Genomic DNA, 20296 nt, shown 5'->3' on the forward strand with positions numbered 1-20296 from the left:
CGGGGGGCATGGGGTGTCCTGCTGATCCCTCTCTCTGCTCCACACTTCTCTATTCCCGGCCTATAGGAAGTCGCTCCGAGCCGCAATCACCTTCCCCCTGCAAACATATTATGAATACATGAGACCACAGCCCCATTTGGAGAGACACTCCATATAAGCAACTTTCTCACATGTTGGAGTGGATGAGGCTAAGAGTCTGGTCAGTCATGAGTCAGACACAAGGCAGTCGCTCCCCTGTGACATCCACACCCATGCCTGGGGAAGTGGCTGCTCTGCAGAGCCATTTTGATAAAACTGTGGTTGAGCAATACTGTGCAGCTTGGGGTTATAACGAGCCTGTTTGGATCCCAGCTGTTCAGAGAGCCCGAAGAGCCTAATACCACATCTCTTATGGTGGGCAACTTGTCATGGTTTGTACAGGACTTTCCCTGATTCAAACACTAGAAATCCTATACCCTGTGCCCCTCCCTGGAAACGGGGTCACCCAAAAATCAAAACTCTTAAGCTCCAGTATCTGAATGAAACTATATACTAGCTCCCAATTAAATGCTTTTTTTTTTTTTAAAAAAAAAATCATATTGGTGATGGTATCTTTTCACAGCCACGAAATGTAACTGAGACAGCCATAGACAGGGCCATCCGGTTTGACTCGAGTCAACTTTTACACAAGGACCTGAACAAGGAGAGCAGTTGGAACCAGAGGACTCCACAGAAGCCAAAGGAAGCAATCTACTGAGCGTTGTGTCTTTTGTGTTTCTATGTGTTTGCTCCAAGCCCAGCCTATCATCTGGAGTATACATATGCATCTCTCTGTTTTGGGAAAGTTGAGAGTTCAAACTCTGGAGTTGGGACTGGGCACATGGCTCTTGGTAAAGTGCTTACTGCAGAAGCACGAGGACCCAAGTTCGAACCCCGGCACCCCTCTGTATCACCCCCCCCCCACACACACACACTGGAAAGGCAGAGACGGGAGGATCCCTGGGGCATGGTGAACAGCCAGCCTCACTGAATCAGGAAGTTTCAGGTTCAGTGAGAGACAGTCTTAGAGAGTAATATGGAGAGAGATTGAGGAAGATACCCTCTCAACCTCTTACCTCCACAACCACAAAAAATTCCTCGGGGATTGGGGTCCATTCATTGTGATACTGGGGAAGTAGGTGGTCGGAAGCACATGAATTTGCTGACGCTTGACCTTTTCGGTTTATGAAAGTAGGGAAGTCTACCCAATTTGGTTTAATAACCTGCCCCCTTTCCCTTGACTTTCTCGGTGCGGAATGGAGAGTCAGCAGCCTGGAAAGGACTGAGGTCGCCGAGAGAATACACACGTGCGGCTCCTCACAGTCCGTGAGCTCAGCGAGGTGGCTGCCACCACTGCTACCTGTGAAAAGGCGCACGGGACCCTTTGAGTCCACCAGTTGACTGAGGGAGTTCAAACCCTTCCCAGGACAAGGGTCAAGGGCAAGAGTGAGGTTTGCTCTACTATTGGACCCAGTTTCCAGCTTACATCGGCTTGTAGCAACCATGTAACAAGCTGCCTTATTCAATTTAATTATACACCCATGTAGAATACACACACTTTTGAGAAGCACACAGAAAACAAACACAAAAGCCTCATCATTACCAAACTACAAAAGAGTTGCGTTGGCGTTCTCCCCACCAACAGGAAGAAACAAAACTCTACTGTAGTATCATAATTAAGTAAAATTTATGAACTTAAATACATTTACTCTGGCTTTTTAATGGCTCAGGGGTTAGGAAACAACTTCCTTATTTAGACTGAAGAAGTGCATTTCAGGCCTTAGTATATTTTTCTTCCCCCGACAGTCTTCAAGGTCATTACTTTGATGCTACTGCAATCTGTTCAAGAAAGAACAGAGAACAAACCTGTGTTTGCAAATGGTGGCTAGGAGAACCATGGGACTCCAGCGCCAGTATTTCCTCATTGTGCAACTCCCAGAGCTGATGTCAGGCAGAAAAGAAAAGAACCTTAGACCTGGCTTGGTCTGAGGTTTCTCAGAAGCAGGAGTCTAACGAACGTGAGAAAGTTCGGTTCTCAATGTGCGCTAACAAAAGGTGTTTACCACAGGGTGCCTGGTCGTCCCGAGTAATGGCTTTGCTTTTTAAGTTGATTCCTCCTTGATGACAAAGGCTGGGCTTTTGAACTTCTGACTATAGTTAGGCAGGGCATATTTTTGGGTTGGCTACACTCTTACAGGAGTAGAAAAGGCTGAGTTGGGCACCTGGTCGTTTGTGGCCGATAATTACAGCACAATTGTCATCGTGCATTACCGAAACTTCGGTCTTTGACTAAAAGCCAACTGTACTCTTTAAAACAAACATCTTTTGAAAGTCTGGCATGCACGAAAATGATCTTAAAACCCGTTTCGTTAATAGGTTATGGTACACTGGTACATTTAGGGTTGTTTTGTTTTGTCTGTTTTTTAATGAAATGTTCTGTTTCTTGGGGCATCATACTCCTAGCTACTTGGTCTGAATTTCTCCAACCCTTACAAGCAGTGTGCTTTTACGGATGCCATGTTAATGCTTCTGTGGACGTACCCCAGCCCTCCCTCCGACAGGCCTGCTCTTTGGCCTGTCTCACAACTGAGGCAGAGGCAGTGACAAGCACCTAAAAAGCCCAAGAAACAAAATGTTTTCTTCGATTTAGAAGACAAAAACGGGGAGAGGGTGTAAAGCTGGTGAGAGAGAGGGCTTAGCAGTAAAGGCTGGGGAACTCTCACTGGGTGGAAGGAGCGACCCAGTTCCTTCAAGTTGTCCCTTGATCCACACGTGTTCCACTGCAGCAGCCCACACAAAACAAACAAATGTAATAAAAAGGTTTTAGTGCAACCATGTCTCCTATGGATGGACTTTCACAGGTGTAGGTCTTCTTCTGAGAGGGCCAGGCCCCTGGTTAACTGCGATTATAGGACTGGGGGCTAGGGGAATGATTCCGTGGGTGAAGCGCTAGTTGTAAGCGTGAGGACCAAAGTTTGGATGCTCAGCAACCCATGCACACGCTGGGTAGGTGTGGTGGTCTCCCCCGGCAAGCTAACTAGCCAGACCAATTGACGTGAAGAGCTCTGGATTCAAATGATGAGTCTTCCTCAATATATAAAGTAGAGAGTGACCGAGGAAAACACCGGCCAATATACCAGATACACACATGTGCACAAACATGTGAAACCACACACACACACACACACACACACACACACACACACACATACATACAGGAGCATGCTTATATATTCGTGTACTCCAAATACATACAAATTCATACACGTGTGTGTGGTGTGTATGTTAGGATCAAGCCACCTAGGGTGGAGTTTTGGGGTTCAGGTGGGTGGGCTGGGATGGGACATATAAAAGATCATCAGGATGGAGACTCCTAACTTGCCAGCTTTCAAGGGGAAGAACTTCCACCAATGCCTCCCCGCCTCCTAGTGAGCTTCATAAAATGGCACTGATGCTCACCTACAAGGACCTGGTGGAACTGAATCTGATACAAAGGTGACGGGGATGTTTGTTCTTCATGGTATTTCCCTGCTCCCTTCTCCTTCCCCACGCACACATAAGAGGGCATTTCACAGTGAACTTCATAGTTAAGATGAGACCATGCAATTGGGTTTGGGCTAAGGAGTATGGCAGAAGTAGTAGAACTGGCTCCAAATCCTGCTGTGTGGTCTTACACAAACTCTCTCTGCGGCAACGGTTGAGCCCCAGTGTTGGAGATAAAGGTATTTTAGGATGAGAAGATCCTGAATCCTCATGTTAGCTAAAACTTAAGAGAATCAGCCAGACAGAACTGTGGCGCATGAACCAAATTCTATCATATTAAATCGGTACTATTTTAGGATATATGTATTGATGGCACCTATCTAGCCTATCACAACTAACACCAAACTATAATTAATGATAATAGAATATTTGTAATATTAGTATATATGCAAATACACATATATGAGAGATCTTGTAGGGTGGAGAGTGAGAAGTCAACTATCTTCCCGTCCATCATGTGAAGAACATAAAAGCTCACTTTGTGCTGCTTTGCGGCAAAGATGCCATAAGCGTGCTGGCCTGGACCGTATGTGTCTGGTTTAATCAGCCATAGACATCTCCTAGAAAGTGGGGAGAGCCCCTCCTGGGATAGCGATGCCAACACTCTGCACTATGGCATCTCAGGTTGGCATTGATCCTTCCTCATCTCAGACTCTCCATGGGCACCCAGCACTCTAATGGGTAAGGCCCAGGGGATGCCCCGGATCCAGACAGTGAAGAAAACCTGTCCTGCAGGGAGCATCCAAGTCACAAAAGATTTCCAAGCAGGTTTTGCCTGTTGGTTTATTGTTTCAGGCTTTCCTCAAACTGTTCTAACACGAGCGTGTTCTCCTCAGGCCAGCGAGCAGAACCTCTCTCTCTCTTCTGGAGGCTGCCCAACTAGTACTTTCCACAGAAACTGTACCCTCTGTCCAGAGCCGGAAAAAGAGCCCAGTTATCTCTGAGGCTTCAAATTACCTCTGCTACAACCAGGTCACCACCTCTCACTAGATAAGGCTTTCTGCTAATGCTTGTAGGAGGGTGGGAAGGATTCCTAGGGAGGGTCAAGCAGTCATTAGTAACAGATATTATCTTCTCTTAGCGTAGCTGGCTTTGACCCATGATGGAGATTCCTGCCCAGTGGGCATGCAGACTTGGACCACACAGGGAAAGGAGGAACTAGAATACGGTGGTAACCTGGGCTCCCTTCCTCATAAAGGCTGATCAGTGCCACTGCCTCTCCACCCCCTCCAGGATCTTACTCTGTAGCTCTGGCTGGTCTGGAACTCACTAAGTAGACAAGGCTGGCCTTGAACCAACAAAGATCCACTTGCCTCAGTCTCCCAAGTGCCGGGATTAAAGGCATGAGCCTCTAGGTCTGGCTTGCTACATCACTTTCAAACAAATGGTACTGACCTTCAGCAAAGAAAGGCTTTAGTGCACTTTCTGTAGGTATTATCACCATGGCAATGAGAATCGGTAGCCCGAAGACTAAAGATACCTGAGCTCTCTTGAAGTGTTGTTTTTAAAATTAGAAAATTCAATATCTATTTAGAGGGCATGGTAGTGTACTCCTTTAATACCAGCACTCAGAAGGCAGAGGGAGGCAGGTCTCTGAGTTTGAAGCTAGCTGGACCTACACAGTGAGTTCCAGGCCAGCTAAAGCTGCATAGAGAGATCCCCATTTCAAAAACGAATACCCCAAACTAATATTCACGTAAACAGAGTGTATAAGGTGGTAGCATGTGCTACCTGTTTCCTGGAGTTGGGGTCTGGACCAAGCATTTCAGAGTTCTTGACCTCTTAGTCAAGGATCTGAAATCAAGGTTCAGATGGATTTGGAAAACTCTCCAGAAAACTTTATTGTGGAGCAGGGCGTCGAGATCACCCTCCGCTACAAAGTGAGTCAAGACCAGACTGGGCTATGCAGGATGTAGCTTCTCTTTTCTTTTCAGTATTTTATTTTTATTTTCATTTTATGTGCATTGATGTAAGAGCCCGCACTTTTCAGTGGACATCCACACCCGACCCAGGCGCACGCTTTCCCCAACTCAGGCCCACGAGAATGGACGATTGTCCTGAGGGTTAAAAGAGACACACACAAAAAGAGACCTTTGCTCATTTACCAGAGTAAATGGCAACTTTATTAAACTCAAGTTGGGTATTTATATCAGTGGGCAACCAGGATCAAAAAGGCAAGGCCTCCTCCCAACAAAAGCAGGAAGGAGAATAAAGGCCCCAGTAAAGGAAAACTCCTCCCACCCAGAGGGGGCTGGGGAAACTGGCCTCTGTGGGAGTTTTTCCTCAGGCAGGTGGTCGAGGGTACAAGGCAATGTCAGACAGGTTAGATGGGCCTTGGCGCCTGAGCTTCTTTGAGGCAGGTTGAGAAATTACCATTTTAAAGTAAAATAGATCCCTCAGGCTAATGTACCAGGCTGTAGCAGAACCAAGGATGGAACTAGCAGGAAGCTTAGCTGGTTAGCGTAAACATTATTTGCATCCAGTATTTTGGTCTCAAGGATCAGGGAGGACAGGGTCCCACAAGTCCCCCTTTTATATAAAATATGATGACTAGCACCTTGTCTTAGGTGGTGATGGCCAGGCAGACTCTTTACCCGTCGTGGAAAAAGTATTCCAGGTCAAAATACCTTTTTGTCTTAGGTCAGAGTCTCCTCCCATTCAATCCTTACCCGTCTTTGGTTACTAGTCATACATTGAGTCCAGCCAGATTATGCTGAAAGATATTTTGAGGCGAATGCCAAAAGGACTTGACCTGAGTAGTCCTGACTCCGGCCTCATGAGATCATGAATGTCATGCTCCAGCATATACAAGCATTCCCAAAGGAGATTGTGCCTTGGCACAATCCTGAAAACTCTGCTCAGAATAGAGCCCCTTTAAGTAAGGTCTCAATAGCACTGGTGTAAGGTCCCTGGAAAGCTAACTAGAATAAATGACAGCCGATTAGTAAATTTTGTATTTCAGGGACCATGAAAAACAGTAAAAATCCTATTCTGTGACCAGCAAAGATCAAAAAACCATATCCAATCTGTCAAGATTAAAATCAGTATCCAATTTTTAATTTGAACAACCATGGCATTTTGCAACCTGCCTTGAAGATACCCATAGTGCTCAGCAGAAATAGCTGACAGGATAAGAAAAACTGATAGCAAGCAATAACTGACAAATCAAGGGGAAATCCAGCAGTACAACAATTGTACAGCAATAACAATATAGCAATGTACAGCAATAACAGTACAGCAATAACTGATAGAACAAGGGTAGGAGCTGGATCACTTTTCAGGAACCCGCCAGCTCCGCAGCAATCAGGTCAGACAGCTCCATAGCAGAGGCTTTGTCCTCAGGCCTCTGGACAGATGAATCCACAGCATGAACAGTACCCAGATGCATGTCAGCATTCCTAGAAAAAACATAAACAAAACTCTTCTCCCAAATTAACATTTAAGAGTACTAAAAAACTCAGTGTAAAAATTCAGCACAGTCAGTACTGGAAGTAGGCTGGTCTTAAACTTAGAGACCTGAAGGTCTCTGCTCCAAAGAGCAAATTCTATTGGCCTGTGCCATAGCAACTGGCCTAAATATTGGCCTGAATTAGCCAACCTTAAAACATCATTTTTTATTGGCCTGCACCATCATAGCAGGTTTTGAACTGGGCTAAATGGTCAGCCTCAAAACATCTTTTAGAATCAGTTCCGCCTGGAAATTTTCCAGGGGCAGAAAATAATTATCTGATCCAGTATGTGAACACTTACACAACTGGATAGAATTATAAAAATTGTTACCTTTATGGGGGCACATTGCCTCCCGCCAAAATTAGAGAAATAATTAATAGGATCGACATATCTGGCTACAGATATGGAAATCTTTGTCAATCATCAATCCATATAAAAAATATAAGGACTCTATAAATTGTCCTCCAAAGAGCAATTAATATAATTAAAATATATGCAACAAATCTAAATTGAAAACTCTCAATAGACAAACTCAAAAATGACTGAAAGACATTTAAAAAATTCTCAAACATAACATCTTTAATCATAGGAAAAGTGTGAATCAAAATAACTCTTGACTCTATCTTATCCCTTAAATATAATCAAGATTAAATACTGCTCATAACTTATGCTTAAGAGAAACTCCTCCACCACTGGTGGAAATGCAAACTGGCATAGTTTGGATTTTTAGAAAATTAGGCAACAAACCATCCCAAGATTTAGCTAACCTCTTTTGGGTCTGTATAACCTTTGAATCTATCACAGTCTCTAATTTAAAACTGCTGAAGCTGCGCTGCACAGTGGGGGGCGGGACACAGACCCCTTCGCTCCATTTGCAAACTGTCACCTGAGTTTAGGTGGGCGGATTTTAACTATTCTTTGTACCACCAAGGCCTGGCTATTGTCGTCTTTTTTGTGGGCTGCCTCTGTTGTCCAGGCAAGCCCTCTAAGCCAGCCCAGGTGCCAGAACAGCGCCGCGGCCTGTGTTGCCCTGCGCCTTCCTCCCATAGTCCCAGCCCGGGAGGTGCCGGAGATCGCCAGGCGCCTAGCGCGCCCGCCACATCCCTGTTGCAGTCAGTCGCTGTCATGGTCACCCTCAGTCAGGCATCGCCGCTTTTCCCGGCCGCCTAGCACTCTCTTTTTATCTGTCTGCTCAGGCGCCGCCACAACCGGCAATGCGGCAATGCGCCCTGCCCCAGGTTCCTGCAGCCTGCCGCTCACTGGCTGCCTTGGGCTAGGGAGCCAGCATACGCAACTGCCTTTTGCGTCGCCTTTCTGTGTCTGGTCAGCGCGGCTGTGCCTCCCGGACGAGTTTGCACCTGCGGCTGAGTGTACTGGCACACCGCTGCGTTTTACCCTCCTTGGCCTGTCTGTAATGGCCCCGCCACTCACAAGCAGGGTCTGGCGGCTGCCTGCGCTTCTCCCTGCGCCATTCAGCAGCCTGTCTCTCTGCTCCTAAGTGCACCTTGTAGAACCTCAGCCACAGTGAGTGGCCCAGTACGGTCCTGTGACCCGCATTCAAACATGCATGGGAGCTTTCTAGTCTCCCTGAAAGACAAGCTCTGTGAAGCTGTTCTTTTGTTACTCAAAAAACTCTTAATAGAACTTACAAATATATCTTTAATCCTCTCTCAGCCCGAGGCCCGCACCTATATGGGCCCTCGGCTATTTACTTTGCTAGTCACCAGTTACATCGGCCCTGTTGCCTTGGGAACGGATTCCTGCTGGGAGCTAACTGCGCCCAGCCTGTGCTCTTAGGCAAAGATTAAAGTTCCCTGCATGTGAGAGCCAGGGACTGAGTTTTAAAATCTAAGCAGTCTCTAGTGCAGTGTCATCTAATCCTGGTGCCTAGTCTCTTTATGAAATTTAGCAGCTGATTTGCCCACTGGCCTTCAGCTCTGGATCAAACCTTTCAGCACCCATACTTCACACATCAAGCTATTCACCCCCTATCACATGTGCACAATTGCACACTATAAAACTGGCCAGATTCCGGATCGTGGGGTGACCCTCACCTCTACTGGGGTTCTCGTGGTGGATCCACTGACGGCAGGACGCAATTCTTCAATTCTTCTTCAAAGCCCACCCAGGGACGCCATCTGTAAGAGCCCACACTTTTCAGTGGACATCCACACCCGACCCAGGCGCACGCTTTCCCCAACTCGGGCCCACGAGAATGGACGATTGTCCTGAGGGTTAAAAGAGACACACACAAAAAGAGACCTTTGCTCATTTACCAGAGTAAATGGCAACTTTATTAAACTCAAGTTGGGTATTTATATCAGTGGGCAACCAGGATCAAAAAGGCAAGGCCTCCTCCCAACAAAAGCAGGAAGGAGAATAAAGGCCCCAGTAAAGGAAAACTCCTCCCACCCAGAGGGGGCTGGGGAAACTGGCCTCTGTGGGAGTTTTTCCTCAGGCAGGTGGTCGAGGGTACAAGGCAATGTCAGACAGGTTAGATGGGCCTTGGCGCCTGAGCTTCTTTGAGGCAGGTTGAGAAATTACCATTTTAAAGTAAAATAGATCCCTCAGGCTAATGTACCAGGCTGTAGCAGAACCAAGGATGGAACTAGCAGGAAGCTTAGCTGGTTAGCGTAAACATTATTTGCATCCAGTATTTTGGTCTCAAGGATCAGGGAGGACAGGGTCCCACACATTGATGTTTTGTCTACATGTGTGTCTGTGTGAGGATATCTGATCTACTGGAACTGGAGTTACAGAGAGTTGTGGGCTGCCATGTGGGTGCCAGGAATTGAACCCGGGTCCTCTGGAAGAGCAGCCAATGCTCTTAACCACTGAGCCATCTCTCCAGCCCTCAGGATGTCATTTCTAAATAAATAAATAATAAACTAATATGCTCTTATTGTAGTAAAATTTAAAAACATAGCCATACGTAAACCATTTCAATAGCACACACCAACTTCTGCATTATCTAGTAAGCCATGAATACATCTGTTCTTGCTTTGTATGTTCATGAGGGAGGCATAACCTCTCTCCATCTTTGTATAGCTCACAACAGCAGCAGAAGTACCATGTCATAAATGAATGACATTCAGTGATCTGAGGCTATCCGTTGTAGAAGCTTGTCTATAGAAACTGGAATAAAATAGAAGAGTTGGAGAAATGACCCAATGGTTAAGAACACTGGGTGCTCTTACAGAGAACCCAAGTTTGATTCCCAGCACCCACATGGTGGTTCACAACCATCTGTAACTCCATGTCTAGTGGATCTGTTACCCAGTTCTGGCTTCCTCAGGCACCAGACACACATGGTCCCCAGATATTCATGCAGGCTAAGCGTCCAAATACTTAAAGAACTTTAAAAAGGATCAAAATGGAAGCTCTCCTTGAGAGCTTCCAAAACAGAGATTTGTATGTTATGCCCAAATAACCAAATAACACCCTGGAACAGAAACTACCATTATCCAGGATCAGATAATCCGGCCTCTGAAGTGAGGCAGATGTGGTCCAGAATCTACCTCTGATCTCAGCGGCAACGTGGCCACGGGAAAGTCATTTAAACATTGTGAGACTCCAGTTCAATCGCAGCTTGGCTTTGATCACACTGGACTCATGCCGACGGAGTGATGAGAGAGCTAAAAGGCTGGTAATTGCCCTGGTGGGTGACTAACTCTGGGCTGTCTGGAACTAACCCAGTTTTAGCACTGAAAAGGCCATACCTTGATCTCAAGTCAACCTGGATAGCGAGCCACCCTATGGAAAACTCAAGTCTCGCCGTGTCGATTTTTTCTTTTTTGAAGTGTCGGGATCCAGTCGAGTCTTGCACATACTAGGTAAGCATGTTACTGCTGAACTACTCCCCTGACCCCTTCTTGGTTCTTAAAGCTTATCAATGGAGGCAAAGGAACATTTGGCTCATTTCAATGGCCTAGACAACTCACATGGCCAAGGAGACATCCGAGGCAAGGGGAAGGGGGGCATCCTCACCCTCTGGAATAGAGACCTGGAATTCATGGGTCACTGGTTCTAATGACTCTCACACTCGTTTCTCCTTCTTGCCTATTCTGGGATTATAGTATCCTCCAGGTGACATTCAGACCAGGCACGTCGATCCCCACATAAGCATTGCCATAAGACTGTCGTTCCCTGTGTTTCAGGCTGAGAGCAGTGACATGCTGGACTTTGGACACCAAATAAAGACAGATTAGCCTCCCTCAGTGATGCAATTTTATGGATTGATTAATTGATTAGTGAATCCATTTGTTAGACAAGTGTTGATTGAACCCTACTCATACCGGAGATGTGCTAAGTGAGATGACGGGACCTTTAGCACACAACACATAAATCTAAGAAGGAATGAGATGGTAATAGCTGGTAATATTAACCTTTTACTGTGCCACACACAGATCTCATTTCCTCTATTAAATTATTCTGAGGGTGGCTGGTGTTGTTCCCCCCTGCCACATCTTCTCAGCATTCACTAAAGACTAAATTTATGAGCTTAAAGTAAGAAAAACTTTACAAAGTGCTCAGACTACTAAGTTTGTGTCTCCTTAGCCCAAGAGCATTTCCAGCTGTACCTTCTGGGGCAGTTGTGGATTTGGAGAAAGAGACAGGACTTAAAACTGGAAAATATGATGCTAACACCCTTGCTGGTCCCCCACAGCTTCCCTAGACTACAAATGTGCCTTTGGTTGCTCCAGAGGAGAGTTGGGCTTCAGAAGGCCTGGGCTACAGTAGTCTTCATCACCTGGAGAACTTTAAAAAGATCTCTGTGTGGGCCTCATCTTAAACCAATTAAATCGGAATCTCTAGGGGGTGGAAAGCACAGGCACCAGTGTTTGGAAATGGTTGCTAAATAAAGTCATCCGCCAGGAGCATCATTCTCAAACTCCAACGCGCGCCAAAGTCACTCGGGTGGTGGGTAAAAGCCAGATCTCTGGGGTCCATCCCCAGAGTCTGGGAATCAGCTCTGAAGTAGGGTTTGGGAATTTGGATATTTTTTTATGGTTTCTCAGGTGGTAACAATGCCACTGGTCTGGGGACCAGAGTGTGAGGATGTTTGATCTCAGAAATGTTAACAGCTAAACAGAACAGGACTTTGGAAGGGGAGGCCTGGTGTGTTAGTCTGTCTGCCAATCAAACTAGATCATTTCAGAATCAGGACCCTCAAGCTTGTGGGGGAATTTTCTTGATTAACAATTGGAGGCGGGGCTAGCCCAGTGGGGGTGGTGCCATACCTGGGCAGGTGACCCTGGGTGTATAAGAAAGCAAGCTGAGCAGGCTATGCGAAGAAAGCCAGTAAGCCGCGTTCTTCCGTGGTCTCTGCTTCAGTCCTGTTCTGGTTTCCCTTCACGACAGGCTGTAAGCTGAAAGGCAGTGGTCCTCAACCTTCCAAATGCTGCAACCTTTTAGCAAGGTTCCTCCTAATGTGGTAATCCCCCAACTATAGTTCTACTGTTCTTGCTACTTTATAACTGTAATTTTGCTACTGTTATAAATCTTAATGTCAGCATCTGCGTTTTCTGACTGTCTTAGGTGACCTCTGTGAAAGGGTCGTTCCATGGCATCTGCTCTAAGGTGGGATCGGCCCTCCTTTCTGAGCTGATTTGCTCAGGCTGTTTATCACAGCAGTGGGAAACAAACGCGGACAGCCTGTTGTAGCTGTGATTCTCCTTGCAGAACCCAACTGCCCCGAGGGCTCAGATCCACTTGAGAGATCTGTAACGCAGAGATTTAGTGGAACAGCCAGGTAGGCGGCTGTGAAGTTTCCGTGAGGGAAGTCTCTTCAAGCCCTTCGTTCCAGAGGTGGCCACAAAAGCAACACTCAGTCTCACCAACGTAAGTTTGGCAGGCAGGGGTTGGCCTCCTCAGGAGTTCATGTTTAGCCAGGTTCCTATGAAAACCCAGAAACAGACTGAAATCTTTGGGGTGGGTCTAACACCCCACTACTTCACAGACCTGTCTACTTTATTTATCTCTCTCTATATATTTAATTTACAGACTGAAGAGATGGCTCAGAGGTTAAAAGCACTGACTGCTCTCCCACAGGATCCAGGCTGGATTCCAAGCACCCATATGGTGGCTCCCAACCCTCTGTAACTCCAGTTCCAGGGAATCTGATACCATCTTCTGGCCTCTGTGGACATCAGACATGTATGTGCAGCACAGACATACATGCAGGCTGAACACCCAAATCCATAATAAAATAATAAAAAGATCTTTTATTTGCTCATTTTTATGTGTATGGACTTTCCCACTGAGCTACATCCTCGACTACTTTTTAACTTCAAGTGCATGCAGGTGGATTAAGAATATTCCTTAGACTATAGTATCCACTTTCGTTCATTTCTTTCCTCTCTCAAGAGCCTCTCTCATTTGATCTTTATGATATCTATCATCTATCACCCATCTACCTGTCTTTCCAGCCACATTCATCTGTTCCTCTAAGCAACTGTGCTCCTGCATTTAATGTGTCTTTTGTTTATGTGAGTTATACAACTGTAGATAATTCAGGTTGTGCCGTGTACGGTTTCTTATTTCCTTGTCCAAGGACAACAAAGGTCTATGCTTTCACCCTTACGCAAGGCTGCTGCTGCTGCTGGTTGCACTACAATGCTCCAACAACTCTCCTGCCTTTGCCTGAGAACTACTGGCCACAGCTTGATATTGAACGGACTTGGTGGCCCTTGACACTCATCGAGAGGAGCCTGCAAAAGCTAGCATATAAACTGCCCCTCTCTGTTAACTAGCACGGAATCAGCTTTTCAAAAGCCCGGCAAGATGACAGGGTAAGCTAGAAATGAATCTCAATCAGCTCCCCAAATCCCTGGTCACCCCAAAGAGTAACAAATCATGCAAATATGATGAGTGTGAGAGATAAACATACAAGCCCCTTAGCCTCTCATTTCTGAGCAGATCAGTGCTCGTGATGGTTTAAGTCATCCAAGTCGCTGCTTTGTTAAACCAGTGCAGGAAGCTTAGGCAAGGACAGAGAAACGCGTTCTGGGCTGTGCCCCACCAGGAAGACTTTATCAGTTCATTTTCTGATGCGATCATGAACTATCTAGGGTTGGGTACTTATAAAGAGAAGACAGTTTTAGCTCAGAGTTCCGGAGGCTGAACGTCCACAAGGCATAGTGTGGGTTCTGGAAAGGACCATGGACTTCTCCTCATTTTTCGCCCCTGTCTCCTCTGTAGCACTTGAACTAATCACTGCCTGTCTTCCTTACGGTTACCGCTCCAGTGTCTTTGGCCCTCTTGAGACAGTTTCTCCTCCGTTCCAATTCCTTCCTCTTGCCTGAAGCATCAAGTTCAGACTCTATTGACTGTCCTACACCTTGTACACAGCCCCAACCTCTTTGTTTGTTTTTTGAGATTTTTTTTTTATTTGTATCCGTGTGAGTGTGTGCCACGTATGTGTCTGTGCCCAACAAGGCCACAGGAGGGCATGGGACCTCCTGAAGCTGGAATGAACGGCAGAGGTTGTGAGCCATTGGTGTGAATACCGGGAACTTGAGCAGTGTGCGCCCTTAACCACCAAGCCTTCTCTCAAGCCCCTCCTCCTCCCGCCTATCTTCCCAGTTAGTTGTTTTCATCATTCCCTGTCATGTGACCATCACGGCTTGTGAATTTAACTACCTCTGCTACAAATGTCTAGTTCTGCTATCCTAGAGCTGTGGACGGCTCTCTGTCCAGTCTCCTAACTCCAAGCTACCACGTTACCCCTCTGCCTCTGAGTCCTTTTAGCTCTCCAAACCTCTCTTATGAAAGCCTTTGCTTTGCAACCTAAAGCTGCATGTGCTGACAACGATAGCTATCCCGCAGTTGCGGATTTACTTGTTTTCCTGTCGTTGGGTTTTTGGTTTGGGGATATTAAACCCAGGACTTGGCCTGTGCTAGGCAAGGACTCTACCAGTGAGCTACACACCAGCCCTCTTTTATTAAAATCTTTAAATACTTTCCTGTGATTATTTCATTTTCCTTTTGAGACAGTCTTGCTAGGAAGCTCTATTCTGGAACTTGATATGTAGACCAGACTGGCTTTGAATTTACAAGGCCCTGATGTTTCTGCAACCCTAGCATCAGGCATGTTTTCTTGTCCAATCCTCCCGGTGAGTTCATGAGGTACAGGATTAGCCCTGTTTTGAAGGTTAGGAGGCCGGGGTATGAAGAGCTATGTAACTTGCTACATGAACTCAACACTTGTAGCCACCACTGCCTGAGACCCGCTCGTGGTTTCTTAGATTGGAAGCCCCTGCAATCTAATCGCTCCATCTTCACCATCTCCCAAATCCCTGAAGAAGGTCTGAAAGGAAGCACAGGACTTGTCAAAGCTCCCTTCCTTCCACCACTAATCCAAGAGATCAACGACTGTTATGTGGCAGTGTGCATTATGTTCCGGCCCAATTTTTCTCACTATTCTCCCCATTTTTTTTCCAGCCCCCTTTCGGGCCTCAGCTTGTACAGAAGACAGTGATATCAGGAGGGGTGGCTGGACCGCCCTCTTCGCCAAGAACTCCCAGAGGTCCTGGGAGCAGATGCCTGCCCAGTGTGCTCCAGTCCCGGCCCTCTGCAGCGGGCAAGCACTCAACACCACAGCTGTAACCTCAGGTTGCTTAGGGGAGCAGCTGTCTCCCAGCCGACATGAAGAACCAGACCTTTGATTATCTCCAGATGGAGTGCTGCAGCCTAGAAGCCTGGAAAGGATCCGGCTGTGGTCCACACTTCCCTTATCTTCCCCACACACCAACGCTCCTTTCGTCGAGAAGTGGGAAACAGTGTTAACTAAAAGCCAGTGTGGATGTAGTCCTGCTGAGAGACCCTCAAAAAAAAAACCCAGATTTTTCCGTTGACTTTTTTATTCCTCTCCATCTTTTAGAATAAGATTTTAGGGGCTGGAGAGATGGCTCAGTGGTTAAGAGCACTATCTGCTCTTCCAGAGGACCTGGGTTCGATTCCCAGTACCCACATGGCAGCTCACAACTGTCTGTAGCTCCAGTTCCAGGGGATCTGACATTCTCACATTGACATATACAGAGGCAAAAACACCAATGAATATAAAATAAGTATAAATAAGCACTTAAAGAGAAAGGTTTTAGGTTGGGCTGGTAAACACACAGTGACAAAATTGTTAAATTGCCTTTGAATCCCGAGCCAAGATTTAGATGTTATTTCTTATTTTATTTATTTATTTGGGTTGTTATTTTAAGACATACTTTCACAGTTTAGAGAAGCTTGTCTTCAGATTCTTGATTGTAAGTGTATATCACTACTACTGGCTAGATAGCTATATATATATATATATATATTCAAAGCTTTCCCCCCACTCTTTGAGATAGTCTTTATAGTTCAGTCTGGTCTAGGACTCACTATATAGCCTAGGTTTGAACTTATGAAAATCCTCTTGCTTCAGCCTCCCAAGTGCTGGGATTATAGATGTGACCTACCAAACTCAACTAGACATTATTATTATTATTATTATTTTATTATTACTTTAAAAGAGGGTTTCTTTGTGTAGCTTTGGCTGTCCTGGAACTCACTCTGTAGACCAGGCTGACCTCGAACTCACAGAGATCCACTTGCCTCTGCCTCTCAAGTGCAATACCCAGCTAGACATTTTTGTTGTTGTTTGTTTGTTTGGTTGGTTGGTTTTTCACTTTTGTTTGTTTGTTTGTTTGTTTCAAGATAGGGTTTCTCTGTGTAGCCCTGACTGTCCAGGAACTCACTCTGTAGACCAGGCTGGCCTCAAACTCACAAAGATCTGTCTGCTTCTGCCTCCTGAGTGCTGGGATTAAAGGCGTGTGCCACCACTGTCCAGCTAGACATTATGTTTTTAAGACAAGGATTAATAAAAAAATGGAAGTGCATGCCCTATTCCTGGAAACACAAGCGTGATAAAAGTATCTGCAGACACGCACTGCAGCAGTGACTGGTTGAACTGCCTTTGTGTGGAAGGAACCTAATGAGTATCCATTGAATGAATACCACAAACGCTTACATTTGGGCTGTACCACTATAAAAAGTAGTTTTCACATTGATGGTCCTACTGAAGCTTTTGCTGTACAATGTAAAATGATTAGATCCATAAGTAAGTTATTTCCTGTTTTATAATCTTTAGTCTCTTACTCCCATAGAGATTCTAGGAGTATTTAGAGCGGTCAGAAGGAAAGCTTGTCTGTGCACATGTGAGACACTGACAGCTGTAAGTGGGTTGGGCTCCGCCAGGTGTGTGCTAAGTGTTCAGCACTTAGTGGGGTGTTAGAAAAGGAAAGGCAAGACTCTTAAGGCATCTGCCCTCTGAGAATGGTTAACTAATCTAACAAAGTAAGAAGTAGCCCAGCATTGAGCCAGACAATGCTCATTGTACATATCTGGATATTTACTTGAAAAACACACCTTTTGACTTCACAGGCCAGGAGCAAGACCACTTTGCCTGCCCCAGGTGTCCTAACCACAGTGCCTCACACTTCGCTGAGGTCTAGTACCATGGCCAGTTGCATGTGGCTTCTGACTGTTTTAAATCTAGATCGACAAAGTCAATCAGAAAATACATGTTAACACATGACTTGCTACGGAGGAGGTGGGAATGGAATCTGGTTCTGGAAACATCCCTTCAGGGCTTTGACCCCTAATCCTCACTGAAGCCATATGTGCAGGGAGGATCTGTGGTGGCCTAAGGTTTGGTCTGAATTTGAAATTTTTGTGGTTTGCTCTGCCAACCCACGCTTTCTTCTCAAGCAAGGACCGGTTTTGCACAAAATCCAAAAGCAAAGGAAGAGAAGGGATGAAGGTAGGGGGATGGGAGTGGGGGAGTGGGAGGATGGGGTGGGTGAGTGGAGGGGATGAAGGTGAGGGGGATGGGAAATGCGGTGGTGAGTGGAGGGATGGGGTGGGTGAGTTTGGGGATGGGGTGGTTGAGTGAGGAATGGGGGTGAGTGGGTTGGGGGATGGGGTAGGTGAGTGGGAGATGGGTGTGGATGAGTGGGGGGGATGAAGGTGAGGGGGATGGGGAATGGAGGTGGGTGAGTGGGGGGATGGGGTGGGCGAGTGGGGGATGGGGTGAGTGAGTGGGGGGAATGAGGTGGGTGGGTGGGGGATGGGAGTCAGGCTACTGGGAGACAGTAAACATTAACTCTAAGCCTGGAAATCTTACAGATGAAACTAATTCAAATATTCAAGTAGTCTAGAAAGACCTTTCCTTCCTTCTGCTCTCCAAACCCAGACATGTGCTCCAAGGTCTTTCTATAATCTTTGGCAATAATCTGCCAGAGTCTTAAAATGATATCTTCTGATCTAGTACTTTCCCTTCTGAGAAAGTTAAGAACACAACCAGAAAACAGAGCTGACTTTCTGGAACAAAGAATAAAAATGGATTCAATATGAAAAAAAAAAAGTGTGTGTGTGTGTGTGTGTGTGTACATGCGTGTGTATGTACATGCATGCGTGTGTGTGAATAAACAGGCAGATTACCGAAGTTTGCTTGCCAACTCATCTAGCCAATCAGTGCTCTCTGGGTTCAATGACAGATCCGGTTTGAAAAGGTTAGGTATGAACAAAGGGGCAGGGAGCGTATCAGAGGAGTGACACGGGATGTCTCTATATGCTGTGACTATGTTCTCTTACCTTTGGCCCATGGCAGGGCAGAATATAGCTAGGCGGGAAATCCAAGCAGAGAGAGAGAGAGAAGATGGAGTCTTGCCTGAGAGGCAAGATGTGAGGTAACAAGCTACGAGCCTCGTGGCAAAATCTAGACTTGGAATCAGCCTGAGCTAATAGACCATATAGTTTGTAATTGGTATTAAGCCTCTGAACGGCTATTTTAAAAGCAACTGCAGGACTGGGCAGGAAGCGAAACCTCCAGCTACAGAGGAAGACACTGGTATAGACCACTGGCCTCTGCGCAGTCCTGTACACGGGAATACACACGTTCTGTATCTGTATCTAGCTCTGTATTTATGCCCATAAATCAAAGTCATATGAACTGACTTCAACATCTTCCTGGTTTTCTTGTTAACATTTTAAATGAAATCTTTGTATGTATTTATTTAGCAGTTCTTCATGCATACTAAGCAGGCACTGCAGCCCCGAGGCACATCTGTTGCCCAGTGTGTCCATTTTACATTTATACATGCTCATAATTTGAGCTCACTTTATTCTTTTTCTTTCTTTCTTTCTTTCCTTTTTTTATTTTATTTTTTTTTAATTTTTTTTTTTTCCAAGACAGGGTTTCTCTGTCGCTTTAGATCCTGTCCTGGAACTAGCTCTTGTAGACTAGGCTGACCTCCAACTCACAGAAATCCGCCTGCCTCTGCTTCCCGAGTCTCCTGAGTGCTGGGATTAAAAGTGGGCACCACTACCACCCGGCTAAAGACAATTCTTTACCATTCTTTATTTCCTATGCTCTAGGAAGTAGCTATAGCTTTCTGTCAAACCTACTTTGCTACTCGAAGTAAACGTCTAAAGATTTATTTATTTTTCTTCTGTGTGCATAAATCTTTTCCTACGTGTATGTCTAGACACCGTGAGTGTCGTCTGATACAAGGAGGCCGGAAAGAGCTCCAGGGCCCCGGACCCGTGCATAGGCAGGCGATTGGTGTAGATGACTGCAGCCGCAGATGCAAGAGGAAGACGCCTGCAGCCATCTTGTGAGGGCATCATCTTCTCTTTCCTTTCTCTCTCCTCCTCGTCCTCTTTTGAAATCTCTCTATTTTGGAATTACGAAGGGTTGTAAGCCACCGGGCGGGGGCTAGGAAACAAACCCAGGTCCTCTGCAGGAGTAGCAAGGGCTCCTCACCTCTGAGCTGTGTCTCCAGTTTTAATGTTTAGTGAACTTTTGAAGCATGACATTCTGCAGAAAGTATATGTTTGAAGTTCAATTACCTTCCATAAAATCAACACACTCAAGTCACTAGCTCTCAAATCCAGAATAGAAGACGTCTTACTATCCAGCAGCTACGTCTGGGCCACCGCTATATGCCACCAAGGTGGCATACACACCGCCTCATTCCCGAGTCCCACTCTGACTTGCCTGGCTCATCACGTGTGATACGCATCCAGGCTGTGGTGTAGTTTAGCTTCTTCAACGCCCTGGTCACGTGATGAGGGACAAACCGAGATTGTTTCTGGCTTGTGGTTTTATGAATTAATAAGGACATTATGCACCAATGGATATTTCAACACATTTTTGGTGAAAACAAGAATATGTTTCTGTTGGCCATAGTGCATATTCATTTAAAATATGAACAAAATGAAACCTGCAATAAAAGTTCAGTTTTTCCTTTCT

At 45.9% G+C, this 20296-nt stretch overlaps 1 long non-coding RNA gene across 1 annotated transcript; it reads left to right on the forward strand.

The window, feature by feature from the left end:
- Window positions 1-10514: 10514 nt before the first annotated feature.
- Window positions 10515-13244, forward strand: LOC125394902 (uncharacterized). Its single transcript, XR_007230362.3, has 3 exons — window positions 10515-10844; window positions 12694-12852; window positions 13015-13244. It is a non-coding gene; the product is annotated as an uncharacterized LOC125394902 (long non-coding RNA).
- The last annotated feature ends 7052 nt before the right edge of the window (window positions 13245-20296 follow it).

The sequence above is a fragment of the Myodes glareolus genome, chromosome 21 (genome assembly GCF_982192425.1).
Source record: "Myodes glareolus chromosome 21, mMyoGla1.1, whole genome shotgun sequence".
Classification (NCBI taxonomy): Eukaryota; Metazoa; Chordata; class Mammalia; order Rodentia; family Cricetidae; genus Myodes; species Myodes glareolus.